At 42.7% G+C, this 16273-nt stretch overlaps 1 protein-coding gene across 3 annotated transcripts in view; it reads left to right on the plus strand.

The window, feature by feature from the left end:
• RAI14 (retinoic acid induced 14) overlaps positions 1-16273 on the plus strand; it is a 144501-nt gene that overhangs the window by 69206 nt on the left and 59022 nt on the right. The window lies entirely within an intron of this gene.

Below are 16273 nucleotides of genomic sequence, written 5' to 3' on the forward strand. Positions count from 1 at the left end.
CACCCTAATAATTTTGAATATGTGTTTAGACTGCAGATCCCTGACATGTATGTTAAAGTCCAAATCCATAGCCTAAGAAGATGTATTAGAGTTCCATATAATATGCTTGACTAAATTTTCTCCCTTTTAGTGAATTTTCTGTGTGTTCACTTGGCATCTATCTCCATCATAAAATTCTAAGGCAAGACATTTTGACAATTCTAAGGCAATATCCTTTTGTGGGCTCCAAAAGGATAATGAATGAGGCTTCACAAATAGGAACATTGATGAGTTTTCCAAAGTTCTCTGTATTTGCTTGTGTCCTCAGTTTTGGCTTCTCTGTTGGTCTAAGAAGTGTGCAGTAACAGAGTTAAGCATTCTTGGGCTTTCTTTTGGGGCCCTCTGTCTTCCAGGGACTGGGGAGATAACAGTGCAAGACAGCCATCAGCAAAATCAGACTGATGATAAACATCACAGCCCCTCATCTTGTGCTCTTAAAAAACGCTGCCCTCTGCCTTTAGATGTCAGGCAGAAATAATTTCTTGGAACCAAATTTTTTCCCCTGTGGGTGGATATTGGAGTTTATTTTGGGTTTGCTATTATTGGAGTGTAGAAAGGCTATAACAGATATGCCCTTTCTTGAGAACTATGAGTTTTGGCATAAATGAATCAGTGGTGTCTCTTGCCTCAAATATATTAAAATATCCAGACTACTTAAAATTAACCTCTGATAACATTAGACAGTGTGCTTAGATGTGTATAGTATTTTGATTATTTAAGTTGCTTTAGAAATTTGGAATGGTAATGATGAGTTGGAACAGTGGAAGTTCCCCTCCAAGTTGGAGAAAGTTCTATTTTATTTACTTTTAATTTTTTAATTTATTTTTTTTAATTTGTTTATTTTAGAGAGTGCAAATTGGGGAGAGGGGCAGAGGGAGAAAGAGAATCTTAAGCAGGCTCCATGCTAAGCGTGGAGCCTGATATGGGGCTTGATCCCGTGGCCCTAGGATCATGACCTGAGCTGAAATCAAGAGTCAGACACTCCACTGACTGAGCCACCCAGGCGCCCCTAGAAAGTTCTAATTTAATGTATCGAGTCATTAAAAAGTATCCAGATATTTATTAGGAGGGTCATTATGGAAGAATATGAAAATTTCTGCCATCAAGTATGAACTGTTAAGAGAGCCAAATATTTTTAAATGTGCTATTATCTCCTATTGTATAAATGAGGAAATGGAGATGAACAAAGATAAATACCTTCCCCAGGGTTACACAGCTAATAAGTTGTAGAGCTAGGATTTGGACCCAGACACTCAGAATGTAAGCTCTTGGCCCTGCTATATTGCCTCTCTGTAAGAAGACGTAAAATGGGAAAACCACGTACTTTGAATGCTAATGTTAAACTTTGTTAAAGTGAAGGGCATGGAGGGGCGCCTGGGTGGCGCAGTCGGTTAAGCGTCCGACTTCAGCCAGGTCATGATCTCGCGGTCCGTGGGTTCGAGCCCCGCGTCGGGCTCTGGGCTGATGGCTCAGAGCCTGGAGCCTGTTTCCGATTCTGTGTCTCCCTCTCTTTCTGCCCCTCCCCCGTTTATGCGCTGTCTCTCTCTGTCCCAAAAATAAATAAACGTTGAAAAAAAAATTTTTTTTTTAAAATAAAAAAAAAAAAAAAAGTGAAGGGCATGGAACAACGTTCAGCCTTGTTAGCAGAGCGATGGCAAGATAAAAATGAGAGGAAAAATTACTCGAGTAGTTACAACGTTAGAAGAGGAAAGAATATCTTGAATTCTGGAGCCAAGAGCTTGGCCAGAGCTCCAAGCTTTAGTGTGGGGTGTGGCAGAGGCCAGAGGAAGAGGTGGGCAGAGTGGAATTTAAGGTTTGATGCTAGATTAAGAAGAGCCTTCAATTGTGCATGTGTGTGTTTGGGGGAGGTGGCCAGGGGGAGGGGCACCAAAGAATATGGGGTCTCTTGTTGGCCGTGGACAGCCATAGATGATTTTGCATAGGAAAGTGAGCTAGAGTGGTAGGCAGGAGTAACCAACAGGGAAGTTGACATGGGAGAAAGGAAGTGGGGGCAACTGGAAGCAGAAAGGCCAGTTAAGAGTTAATGATTTTCTGCTTAAAAAATGTATACCCCCTTTAGCCATTTCTCCCACCCCCAATGAGTAAAGGGGGTATACATTTTTTTAATGTATATTTTGGCGGGGGGCAGGCACAGGGAGAGAGGGGGGGACAGAGGATCCGAAGCAGGCTCTGTGCTGACAGCAGAGAGCCCAGTGCAAGACTCAAACCCAAGAACCATGAGATCATAACCAGAGCTGAAGTCAGACGTTCAACCACCTGAGCCACCCAGGTGCCCCACATTTTTTAAGTAAAAAATAAAAACAAAACAAAACATAGCTTACTCTCCCTCTTTATCAGGTTAAACAAACAGACAAACATTATTCCTGTTTTCTGGATGGGCAAGTGAGTCCGGCATGGTGAGTTGGCTTGGGTGAAATCACACAGCGAAAGGTGCCACTACACAGCGTTTTCTGTTGTAGTAGATTACTAAAGAAAGGAGAACGAAAGGCGGGACTTCTGAGCCGCAGCTCCCGCTTCCCTGGTCTGCATTGCTTCTCTGTCCTTCATGCTCATTAACTTTGCAGATGCACTGGGCACCAAATAGTTTTCTTCATTTTAAGTTTTTATTTATTTTATTTTGAGAGAGAGAGAGAGAGAGAGAGAGAGAGAGAGAGAGAGAGAAAGAGAGAACAAGTGGGGGAAGGGCAGAGAGAGGAGGAGAGAGAAGCTCAAGCCTGACTCGGGGCTCAAACTCACAAACTGTGAGATCATGACCTGAGCTGAAACCAAGAGTTGGAAGCTTAACCAACTGAGCCATCCAGGCGCCCCTCTTCATTTAAACATTTTTAAACAAATACGTAAAATGTGAATCTGCTGTAATCTATAGAAATAAGCATTTATATTTATATAAATATGAATATAAAAGAGCAGTACAAATCAAATGTGGACCTTGTTCCCTCAAATCAGCATCCTGATTTTGGAGAACTCTAACCTGTTCATAAAAACTCCGAGGGGTGCTGGGTGGCTCAGTCTGTGAAGCGTCTGACTTCGGCTCAGGTCACGATCTCACAGTTCACTCACTAGTTGGAGCTCACCGTCAGGCTCTATGCTGACAGCTCAGAGCCTGGAGCATGCTTTGGATTCTGTGTCTCCCTGTCTCTCTCTGGCCTTCCCCTGCTCATGCTCTCTCTTTCTCTCTCTTTCAAAAATATATATTAAAAAAAAAAAATGCAACTCCTGAGACTGCCTCTGTGCCAGCACAGGGTATCAATAATCAGTAAATTTGAGAGTCATGTTTTATTAGCCTTTCTACATAGGAAAGAATGTGGGCGACCAAATACATAGCCAAGTATCTCCAATGTAGGAAAAGGACTTATTTCACATCCTTAAACTTGTAGGAGCAAAAGTGTAGTTAAACTAGAACTTAAAGAGAAATAAAGAACCGGGACAAGAGTTCAAAAGCTTTCCTAAGCATTAAACCACAATTTTGGTACAACACAGCTTGGATAGCATATAAATAGCCGCCTTCTACTTGAATTGAAAGAATATTGGACAAAGATGGTCTCAGTTACTACTTACTATTGCTGTATCACAAACGACCTGGAATTTGGTGGTGTAAAATATCCTTTGTGTTATGCTCATAGGTGATGGGTCAAGTGTTTGGACGGGATGCAGTAGGACTGGCAGCAATGGTTGTCTGTACTTTAAGATGTCAGGGACTCAGTTGGGAGGGTTGAAGCCTGCAGGTCCCTCGCATCTTGGAGGCTAGAGTCATCTGGATGGACACTTCTTCGTTCACATATATGGCAGAGAAGGGGCTGAGAAGGTCAGATGGTGTGCACTCACCCTGGGACACCTGTACATGGCTTTGCCTGCTCCTAGCATGACGATTGGCAGAGAGTGATGATTCCCAGAAAACCTGATGGAAGTTGTATGACATTTTCTGACCTTTCATTGAGAATCAAAGAGCGTCATCTTCGCCACATTCTGTGACAAGCAAATCAGCTCAGAGTCAAGGAGATGAGACGTGGATACCACCTCAAAGAATTGGCATTGGTAATCTGTTTTCCACAGTTAGCAGGGAAATAGGTAAATTAAATCAACAAAATCTCCCTTATCTTTGTTAATTTTTATGTATTTATTTTAGTGTTTGTTTATTTTTGAGAGAGAGACAGAGCATGAACAGGGGAGGGACAGAGAGAGAGAGGGAGACAGACACAGAATCCAAAGCAGGCTCCATGCTCTGAGTTGTCAGCACAGAGCCCGACGCGGGACTTGAACTCCCAAACTGGGAGATCGTGACCTGAGCAGAAGTCGGATGCTTAACCGACTAAGCCACCCAGGCGCCCCTCCCTTAATTATCTTTTTTTTTAAATTAAAGTTTATTTATTTTGAGAGACAGGACACATGTACAGAGAGGGAGAGACAATCCCAAACAGGCTCCACACTGACAGCATCTTGGGGCTTTATCTCCAGTCAGATCATAACCTGAATCAAAATCAAATTCAAATGTGAACATTTACTGCCTCCAATTAGAAAGACAAATGGTTTATTAAAAATACCAATAGCTAATGTTTCTAAACTGAAATTAAAAAAAATTAAGACTATTAAAAAAATGTTCATTTTCTTTTTATAGTATTCTGCTGGGAACTTATTCAGGAATGACCTCGCTTCACTCCTGCTCTCAAACTTTGACCCAGTACTTTCTATTGACTCTAAATCTGTGGGGCCACCTCAATAGCAGGATAATCTTCTGAACTAACTTACGAACAGTCCTAAGGAAAACAGGAAAAGAGAGGGGGGAGAAAAGAGGCTATTGAAGTGTCTCTGATGAACAGTGATTAATGTCAGAACCTCTCTCCTGATGCTCTAAGTCTCTATACCTGTTAGTGCGCTCCAGGAGCTTGGTAAAGAGGAGAGCCCAAAACATCTAGCACGATGCCTGGCAAAAGTAGAAACCAAAAAGGTGTTGAACTGAACTGGATTAAATAAAGATATTAACTGTAGGAATGGAAAACAGGTTAATGCAAGGGAACCAGGGAGACATCATCAACAGCCGATTGACTACAGAGACGGAGGGAGAGGAGACGAGAGCCAGGGCTTACAGCTGGGGTGACCACACCGCTAACCAAGGCAGGGGCATCAAGATGAGGGGCTCATCCGAAGGAGGTTGCGGGGAGCTTGGTTCAGGCCCTGTCTCTCTATGGGGCATCTTTGATTGCCTGTTGGTGCTTATTAAGTCTTTATGTCCAGTAAGGTCTGAATGTTGATTCACTGAACTGTCTAGTTTAGCGTTTTAGCAGATACAAGCTTGGTTAATACCAGGTTGGTTTGTGATCTTTATTGTCGTCAAGGGAGAAATCATTCTGGCTGAACAGAATCACATAGGGAAGTTTTAAAGTTTGCATTCATACCTGGGTGATTCCGATGTGCAGCCAGGTAGGCATGATGCCTGGGCGTGATCAGGGCGAGAGGCCACCCTGATCCTCTACTCTGACCATTTAGACACTTAAAGAGCACCTAAGCATTTGACTTAAGACTTTGTGTATGAAATAATTTCATTTGGATACTTCATGTGGAATCTGTCTTGTTCCACTTGGCTAGAGAGCAAAGCTCAGGGATTGTGTCTGCTTATCACACTCAAATACATGCGAAAAGTACTTACGGTGTGTGCTTGAATTCTAGCCACACGTGTCTCCAAGCATCCCCCGTGCAAGGAAAGCCTTGCTCAGGCCTTGAGATGATCATTGTGACACATGTATCTCCCTTTAAGCAATGAATATATCTTTCAGTAAATCAAGTAATTATCAAGTAAATCAAGTAATTATCTTTCAGTAAATCTCATTTATGTGCACGTATAATACACATACACACACACACATAAATTATATAATTATATAATAAACTATATTAAAATTATAAAAGAGCTTACTGTACAAGGAAGTTCACTGTTCTGTGAACATGGTTGCAAAAGTAAATAATCATGCTTTAAATGCTTTTGCAGGACTGTAGGTTTCATGTATAATCATGAGTCTGCTTTAGGTGTGGTTCCTGCATTTAATAGGGACTTAGAGCCCCGAGATCTTTGTGTCAGTGCCACCAGTTTTGCCCTCTGGCCCATGTGGCCCACCACACTGTGCTCTGCGTGCCGCCCGGTCTTCCTCAGTGGTGGTGCACATCCATGGGTCAGGGGAAGGGACGGGAGGGGCAGGACTGAAGTAGAAAGGGCCCGAAGGTCTGGGTTTTGAATTTTGACTCTTCTTCTTTCTGGCCTTGTCACTTTGGGTGAAATACTTCTACCTTCTGGACCTCAGTTTCCTTGGCAGTTAAATGAGGATAATAATACCTACCTCCAGGGATAGTTTATTAATTTCTTTGCTGGCTTAAAATAACGATGAGAAATGTATTCTCTCACAGATCTAGAGGCTGGACGTCCAAAACCAAGGTGGCGGCAGGGCTGTACTCCCTCCAGAGGCTTAGAGAAGAACCCTTCCTTGCCTCTTCTGGCCCCTGGCAGTTGCCCATCATCCTTGGTTAATGGCAGCAAACTCCAGTTTGTGCTTCTGTCATCACATGGCCTTCTGTCCTGTTTCCGTGTCTTCATCTCTCTCTCTCTCCTTATAAGGAGGCCTTTCACCAGACTTGGGACCCACTCTAACCCAGTATGACCTCATCTTAACTTGATTACACATGCAAAGACCTTATTTAAAAACAGGGCTGCATTCTGAAGTTCAGGGAGGGCATGAATATTGTGAGGGCACTATCCAACCCAATGTAGGTGAGTATAGTGACCTCAGTCAGTTCTTTATGGCACCTGGAAGGAACAACGCATAGTTGACAGCAAATCACAAGAAGGCATTTGTAAGGCTTGGCCCATTTGTTCTCCAATGTCATGACTCTTTTCTTGGTTGACTGTTCCTGCTGTTTGGCCATGCTGGGTCACTTTCCTCTCATTTTCTCCGCTATCATTTGGGGACTTCTAGGTTGCTTCCTGATATTTCTCCAGGATTTGGGTTCACAGCTTCAGTTTTTCCTTTCTGCCATCACTCTAACAGTCATACAAATGACCCCTCTAAGAACCTACTTCTGATATATAGGACTGTGTCCTAGACTTCCTTCCTATCCCTGATCCCACAGTCATTTCAAATACCTGCTCATCGGCACCTACCATGCTCTTGATCTCAGAATGTCTGCTTTACCTGTCTTTCCGGTCTCCAGTCATCAAGCTGACCACCCCTTACTCCCATCCTTCCCAGTGCTTCCAGTGAAAAATCACACAGCACTACCAAATGATTTGCACACGGAGTTAACAATATCTATTGTCTGGATTTCTGGGACTGCTTGAAAACCCCTTTACTCATTTCAAGTGGGTTTCCTTTCTCATTTCCCCCTGGAGCTATTGGGAACATTGTTCAAGCTTCTGAGACCACCATGGACCCTGCACTGTACCCTTGCTTTCCCAAGAAAACAGAAGGCATAAAACACAAACTGACTTCCTGTCTCCCACCGTATCTCTGTGTGCCCTCCTCTTCCTCTTTTACTGCTCAGAAGCAGAACGTGACTGGTTTACAAAGATCAGCCTTCTGCCTGGCTGAATCTTCAGTTCCACTACTCACCCCTTATTTTCTTCATTCTGTCTCCGCTGGCTCCTTGGCTTCCCTCAGACTATCAACACTGAAATCTTGCCCATCCTGAAAAGTTCCTCCATTTTCCTTTAAATTGAACTGCTTAAGCTTTCTCCTCCTGAGAGAACCCAACTGTACTGTATATTGAGTAACTTTACACATTTCCTAACCTCTGTGCCTGTTTCCTCATCTGTAAAATGGACTAATAGTGCATATCTCATAGGATTATTGTTTAAGATTAAGTTACAATGTAGTATGGTTCCTAGGACATTGTTAGCTATGTTTTAGTAGTAATCATATCCTCACTGGGCTTTCATAGGTCTTGGTTCATTGCACTGGTTTAGCACTGATAAGCAACAATGTTAAGTACTTATTGGATGTGTTTCTGCTCTCAGCAGTTGTGAACTCCCTAAGGGCTGAGCTGGCTTCATAGCCATCTTTTTAACCCTACACTTCACAGAGTATCTGTCCCCTCCCCCACTTCAAACACTAAATAAATGAATGCTTCAATTCCATTGAATTGGTTGGAATCATTTTTTCCCCCTGAGGGGTAAAGTTGGTTTGACCTATTCCCAGACTTACCTCTGCCCCCACGAGACTGCTTTTACCTCTTGTGACAAGATTTTTAAACGTAATGTTTTAACATTGGTCCAAGAAAGGAATTTGGTAAGATTATGGAGACTTTAAGTACATTTGTAGATTGAGACAAAGACATCAGTAGAGAAGGGTTTAATCAACAGTGGCTCCCAAGAAGTAGGAAGAAAACAAAGCTGTTCAACGAACAGCTCTGAATTGAGCCCCTACCATCTGGCAGACAGTGGGCAAGAGGCCAGGGGTTTAGTGGTGAACAAGGCAGATGCTGGCCATTGGCCATATCCTGGAACTCCTAGTCCAGTGGGAGGTCCACAGACCTTTAAAAATACTTCAGAAATACTATTTAGTTACAATTGTGTCAAGTGTTATGGACGAGAAGCATGAGAGAGCCTAACAAGGGGAGCTAACCTGGTCCAGGTGGCCAGGGAGAGCAATGGTCAAGGGGAAAAATGAGTAGGGTATCCTGGTGGAGTGGGAGGGGCAGCGAGACCAGCCTGTTTCTGGATGGAGGTGTTAATAATTATGTATTATGTCCGTGACACAAAATTTAGTGTTTACGTGGAAAGACTTCAGGAATCACGGACATAGTCCATTAAGGGGAAGGTGATGGATGTCAGGGTGAATGCCAGAGACCGTGTAACCTGCACAGGTGCATAATCTGAAATAAAGATGTAGGGAGAGGGGAACTCATTTTAAATGAACTTCTTAAATATTGGTCTGAAGCAACATTAATGGAAAGCCCTTTATGAAACTTCTGGTCTCGTTAAAATGGTCCAATGTTTGGGGCACCTGGGTGGCTCAGTTGGTTAAGCGGCCGACTTCGGCTCAGGCCATGATCTCGCGGTCCATGAGTTCGAGCCCCGCGTCGGGCTCTGTGCTGACAGCTTAGAGCATGGAGCCTGTTTCAGATTCTGTGTCTCCCACTCTCTGACCCTCCCCTGTTCATGCTCTGTCTCTCCCTGTCTCAAAAGCAAATAAAACATTAAAAAAAAAAATTAAAAAAAAAATGGTCCAATATTTATTTCATGATGTATTGGTAATTTTCTTGGTTTTCCATGGACTCTAAGGCCTCTCTTGGACTAACTCCCTGTTTACTAAATATATCTTGTATTTTTCAGTTGTTGTGTCTTCTCTTCATTAACCTAAATATTACTCATCGCAAGGTCTAGTTCACTACCTAGTCAAAAAACCTTCCCTGTCTGCCTAGGTGAAAGTTGACCCTCCTTTCTTTTGTGATGATTCACCATGTGGCTCACTTTATCATTCTGTCCTGTTTTGTGTTGTTGGCATATTTCTCATACTGTTCTTGTTAATCTATATATAAACGGTATGGAAAATTCTGGAAAGACTATGGCAGCTATGTAAAAAGCACCAAGTAGGGGCGCCTGGGTGGCGCAGTCGGTTAAGCGTCCGACTTCAGCCAGGTCACGATCTCGCGGTCCGTGAGTTCGAGCCCCGCGTCAGGCTCTGGGCTGATGGCTCAGAGCCTGGAGCCTGTTTCCGATTCTGTGTCTCCCTCTCTCTCTGCCCCTCCCCCGTTCATGCTCTGTCTCTCTCTATCCCAAAAATAAATAAACGTTGCAAAAAAAAAAAATTTAAAAGCACCAAGTAAACAGTCGTTGGGTGAATGAATGAATGTAACAACTATAGGTTCTTCTGTATAGTCAACACGGGAAAATATCATTTGGGCCTGAAGCTTGATGGTTTCTTGTCCTCTGTCTTAAAATATGAGGTGTGTGCTCTTTTTTTTTTTTTTTTTCCCCTGGATGGTACTAATCTGAAAACTTCCTAGTGAAAACACTGTCTACTTTGTGTAACTTTCATCTTAGACTTACTGATTATATTGGCAAAACAGTCTGCACTTCATAAACTAGAGGGAGAAATGCAGCATTTCCAAAGATAATCTCTCAAATAGACTCCTCCAGATGGCTGCGGAAGCAGATCCATACAACAGGAGCTATGCTAATTGGCGATGACTAGGGTTTTAGAGTCCTTCCTAAAGAAAGTCAAAGAAACTCTTTCTCTTCCTAGATTGCTCTCTGCCACTGGATTATTTTGGTTGGGTTGATATATTCCAAAACTCAAACCTGCCTACTAGCCAGATGTCTGTGACCACTGAGTTTCCACTGGTTTTTCAGTTCCCAATGATTAAACCAAAATAAAAGAAGGTGATGCCATGTCTGGCCAACAGCAGACATTGTCAATTGCCAAAGCTCCAGCGTCCATCATGCGGTTGACATGGTGTGTGCCACCCTCACAGGAGGCAGGCAAGTCCTTCCAAAGGCCAGGCTTCAAGGGAAAACTCTTAAGCAAGTAGTGTCATTTGGAAATGATTTGATGAATAGGAAACTAACAGGCCAACCATTGAAAATCTCATTTGTGATAAATTAGCAGGAATGTTTGGAGCCTACATTGAAGGTAAAGTCTGCCTTTCCCACGTGCTGCCCTTCATAGCTGACACATTACACATGTCTCTGGAGCGTAACATATGGCTTCCTGAACTTGCAAATGTGGCTTAAATGTGCTCTGTTGAAATAGCATCTGTTTAAACAGTCTCCTGGAAAACTGAGCCATGTTCAATAAAATAGTTAATTTCATGTCTGTGAATGTTTCCTCTAGAGCCCTTTAAAATGTTATTTTTAGGGGCTGTACTAGAAAATTTGCAAATTTAAATTTGCAGGAAGGCATTAGCTGCCTCTGAAAGGGTAATGGCCATCAGTCCTAAGTTGTAAATATTAAAAGATTCATACAGCATGAATCGTAAATGAACAGTGTGAAAGATCTAATTCAATAATAATAGTCACCAGTTTTTGAGTGCCTACTGTGTTCCAGGCTCTTCATGTACGTTATATTTAATTCTCAGGATATTTTGCAAAGAGGTAAGATCCCTCCCATTTTACAGATAAAGAAATGGAGTCTCAGATGCCCATAACCTGCTCAAGACCACTTAGGTGGGAGGTGGTGAGCTTGAATTTCAACTCAAAAACACTAAAATCTGAAGCCAGTCTCTTTTTCTGCACCAGGAGTTCTTAGCTTAATGGATGGACTGGGAATAGGGGTTTAAGTCAGAGACCCCTATGAAACTGTATGCAAGCTCTTGTGTGTTTGTGCATTATTCTGGGGAAAGTCCATAACCTTAGCAGATTCTCCAAGGGATTTGTGAGGCCTTCGAAAGAAGCAGATTTTGGCACCTGGCTGCCTTCATTTTAGACAGGAGGAAATAGCAAGTGAGAACACAGACCGTCCAGAGGCACTTGGTGCGCGCTTGATTTGACCAGAAAGCGAACCACAAGTCTTCCTTCTAAACTCTGTGTGTACGTGCATAACAAATTACATATAGAGAAAAGTGCACAAAACAAGAATGTAGCGTTTAACAACAAGGGAACCTCTGTGGAGCCACTGACCAGGTCATGAACTAGAGCATGGGACCCTAAAGTACTCCCAGGTGTCTCTCCCTCCTCAGATGGCATATCCTCACTCCCAACCCTTTCCTGACTTTTAGGGTAGCCTTGTCCTTGCTTTTCTTTATAGTTTTACTATCCAGGCGTGCGTTCCTAAATCATATGGATCCATCTTTCCCGTTTTCATCTTCATATACATGCAGGCATGCTATTGTATTCTCCTGTGTCTTGTTCTTTCAGCAATATTGTTTTTAGTATCCATGTTGTAGCATGCAGTTGTAGTTCATTCCGTTGCTTGATTATATTGTACTTTATCTTCTATTATTGGATATTTGATTAGTTTTAATTTTTGCCTATTATGAGCAATGCCTTTGTTAACATTCTCGTACTCATCTCATACACGAGTTACACATGCAACTCCCTCAGGAAAGCATAATATGGATTAAGCTTTTGTTGGAAACAAAATACCTAGCACTACAAAGAAAAAGCCAAGAATTTTTCTCTTCTTTCACCTCCTCCCTTCATGCTTCTGTGGTAGCCTTTGCATATGTTCTGCTTGTCTCCAAACTTGGAATAAAAATCAATAGAGCACACTTGACCCTGAGTCCAGGGGTGCCAGAGATCACTGGGATTAGAGTCTCCAGGATGAGGCAGGGGCATCTGCACAGTTAGCATGTCCCAGGTGATTCTTGTGACTGGGAGACACTGGATTCGTGCCGATGAATTGATAAGACCTGGCTCCTTCGTTATAAAGAGATTCAGAGAAAGTGTACCCGTGATTAAAATACTAGAAGATTGGCCTTAGAAGATTTAAGGGAGTAGGAAAGTTAAGGGAGTTGGATTTATTAGCCTGTAAAAAAAATGGAAACATGATTAAATAGTTATTTGCAAAAGAATGAAAGTTTTATAATTGAAAAAAAAAATTTGCTAAGTCAAGAGAGATTTATGTTGATCAGGAGGAGGAAAATCCTGCTAAAATGAGCGACAGAACCAGCATTTGCTAGGCACGACAGGGCGAGTAATAAAGGCTGTCGTCAGTGCCTTCAGGGAGCTGAAGACAAGGAAACAAAACAAGCACGCACCGCGCTCTGGAACAAAAGCCGGGACACAATATTTCATCAAGTCTAGACTGTGGGCTTCAGTCAGATGAGTAGGCGGTCCTCTGGGACACAATGGTGGAGAGAAGCAGAGAGAGGTCACCATGAAAAAGTTGACGAGCCTACAGGGCTTGAAGTAGGCTTTAGAAGGAAGCCTTTTCATAGGCGGTTGGGATGACAGAATATTCTAAAGCAGTGGCATCCAATGTATTTTATTGAGATTCCCCAGGAAAAATACATATTTTATATCACCACCCAGGACACACATACATAATCAAAAGTTTCATAAAACATTTAACTTTATTAAATATGATGCAGCTGATGTTTGCTGTTTTTTTTTTTTTTTTTTTCTAATTCATTGTTTTAAATGTTGGATTAACCCGCTCGTAGGTGGAAAATGCCATTCTGAGGGGACCAGGAGCCCAGTGTGGAGGCAGAGCTAATCACGAAGCTGCCCTATGGAGGAAATGCCATTTAGAGGAGGGGATTTCCGTGGGAGGTGGTGAGGGGGGTGAAGTATTGTTTGTGTGGCGGTGGGGTGGTGGTCTGTAGAAGACTTCCCCAATTCCAGAGCATGAGTGAATTACTTTGGGTCGTTATGGTAAAATTTCACACTTCACCTATCATATGCTCTACTTCTTACACAAAACACCTCTGACACCAAGTGGTTTTCTTTATACCCACAACCAATTCTCCAACTCTTCGGGCACCAACTAGGTGTCTGGTGATGCAATTCAGTTCTGACACTAGTGGTCTGGAGGTAGCATCAGACCCCACAGTTAAGGACTCAGTCCCACAAAATTGCTCCCACTTCAGATGCCATCTGCAATTCCCGGGCCAGTCTGACCAATTAGCTATAAAGTCATAGTCAGGGGGAGTGGAGGTTCCCATAGCCCGCTCCTCAGGTTTGATCATTTGCAAGAACAGCTCGGAGAACTCAGAAAGGTATGTTTCTTACTATTACCAGTTTATTACGAAGGATTACAAATCAGGAACCGCCAAATGGAAGAAATGCACAGGGCAAGATAGGGGATGTGTGTGTGGGTGCGTAAGTGAAAAGCGTCTGCTCTCTCCAGGATCATCTTCCCAGCACCTCCTTGTGTTCATCACCCTGGAAGCTCCCTGAACCCTATGGTTTCAGGGTGGTTTAGGGCTTTTTATGGAGGTTCCACTTCGTAGGCATGATGGATTAGATCATTGGCCATTGGTGATCGACTCAGTCTCTAATCCCTTTCCCCTCCCTGAAGGTGGGGGTGGGGCTGAAATTTCTAACCCTCTAATTTACATGGTTGATTCTCCTGGCAACCAACCCGCATCCTGAAGATGTCATTAACATAAACTCCTGTAGGGGAGATTATTATGAATACAAAAGATACTCTTCACCCTTATCACTCTGGAAATTCATGGATTTTAAAAGCTCTAGTGCTAGAAAACAGGGACAAGGACCAAGTCTACAATTCTTATATCACAATATCACAACCTATTTATCTGACCAACCCTACTGTTGGACGGTATATTGGCCAAGGTAGCTTTTTAAGATTCCTTTTGATGCTTGGTTTCAATTTAGTACCACTCAGCAGAGGGATAGAGACAGGTGAAAAGAATTTGCTTGTAGATTCTCAAGAGCAATGACATTAAAAGTATTTATTAAACATCTGTTCTATTTCATTTTGCAGATGGCCATGGAATCTTTGGTATGGAATGTGGTGCTGGGTAGAATGGTTTTATAGGAGAAAATATAGGGACTATCTCCATGGGCAGGTATAGGAGAGGAAAGCGATAGCACCTTGAAAACCATGCTTTCTGGAAGAAACATGGTATAGCCTGTTGTGCATATCAGAACTACCCATAAGTATAACCAGCTGCCTGGCCCAGGACTAGAGAGCTCTGTCACATTAGCATCCCCTCCTTATGAGGGCTGGCTAGCAGTCTGGGTAATGTGTTTTCAGAATCTGGATTCCTGGCTTAGAGAGAGGACAAATTGGGATACCTCTTGTCTCCACTCTTAGCATAACTTGTGTGAGAATTTTAAGAATAAACTCTCACTTTCTTTCCTCATTTCCTGACCAATGATCTACTTTCTCCCCCAGTTTCTTCTTCAGGTGTGCCCTTGTTTTCCTGATGGGTTCTGAACTGATCTCTTGGCTCAGACTCTAAGGCCGATATATAGCACCCATCCGTTTCCTTCCTCCTGCTTACTATGAATCCTGTCTGCAGCATATCCAGGTTGAATGGTGGTATAGGTTATTTATTAAATCTTTGTGTGTGTGTGTGTGTGTGTGTGTGTAACCTTGTTCTCTTTGCCTTATCTTTTCTAACAGAAAAGTAACTTCTGGCCTGCAGTGAAGAGAAACTAGATAAAAGAGAAGTATTTTAGACCTCAATGTGCCATTGACCTTGTCCTCCAGAGGGTGGGGGAGAAGGGATCTTTCTTGCTGTGTCCTATAGAAATTGAACTCCCTAAATATCCACATGTAACTAATTTTAGGGAACCCCTATAACTAGATTTTTCTCTACCCAAGAGTTGAGTTTCTTAGTGGCACTGAAAAGGAAAATCCTTTCATGTGGCTTTTCTTTGCTTAAATACTTTCGATCATATCCTCTGGGGTTTAATATCCTTTTGATCTTCCCTATCCAGTTTTAACTTGGTCAGTTTAAATTAGGGAAGGATTTAAAGACAACACTAATAATGTAGCTTGGGGGTCATGTAAATTGGAATCATTGGTCCTGAATGTACTTTATAAATTTTTTGTTTTGTTTTGGCTTGCAGAATGCTGTTTGGGGGAAGTCTGTTTCTTGGTGTTGGCTACATTTTGTTCTTAGGTAAAGCTTCCCATTCTACCACCAAATGCTTGTGCTTAGGGTAGTGTATTTACTGTGTATTGTGTTCTGCAGTAGGAAACCCGATTTGCCTTTGTGCAAAGACAAATCTCTAGCAAAGTTTGGTTGGGGGGCATTTTATAGATTACATATTTTGAGCTTTAGAGGAGGAATCACAGTGGTCATCGGTCCAAAACCTTGAAAAACTGAGGTACTGAGAGGTTTTGGGTGACTTGAGGTCTATAGCATGGAAGTATCAATCTAGAGTTCTGGAATTCTAGTTCATGCAGCCTAGCGGACAGACTTCTGATTTTTGTTTAAACCTAGCTCCTCATTCCTGTGTTCTTGCACTCAGTGGTGGCCATGGGGAGGAGAGAATCCTGAGAAATGGGAGTGGCCCAGTCCTGAGACTCTCTCAAAGTAAATTCTGTACCTAAACCCTGTACACATCTACTTTACCCCTCCATGGCCTTTGGCTTTCTCTCAGGCCCTGCCTCTACGCTGGGGTGGAGAGGTACCTGGGACATCTTGTAGATCTACCCTTGCTGTATCAGAAGGTGGAGCCCTACTGGGTTTCCCAGTTCCATCAGCGCAGAGAGATTGGGAACATGCTCCGAGAGTTGGATGAGTGTAGTCCTGTAAAATTCTCTCTTGTTAACTGTTACATTCCCACTGTCTCCTCTCTCTGCCTCCATGC

This window comes from Puma concolor, chromosome A1, assembly GCF_028749965.1.
Source record: "Puma concolor isolate L17-30 chromosome A1, mPumCon1.1.hap2, whole genome shotgun sequence".
Lineage (NCBI taxonomy): Eukaryota > Metazoa > Chordata > Mammalia > Carnivora > Felidae > Puma > Puma concolor.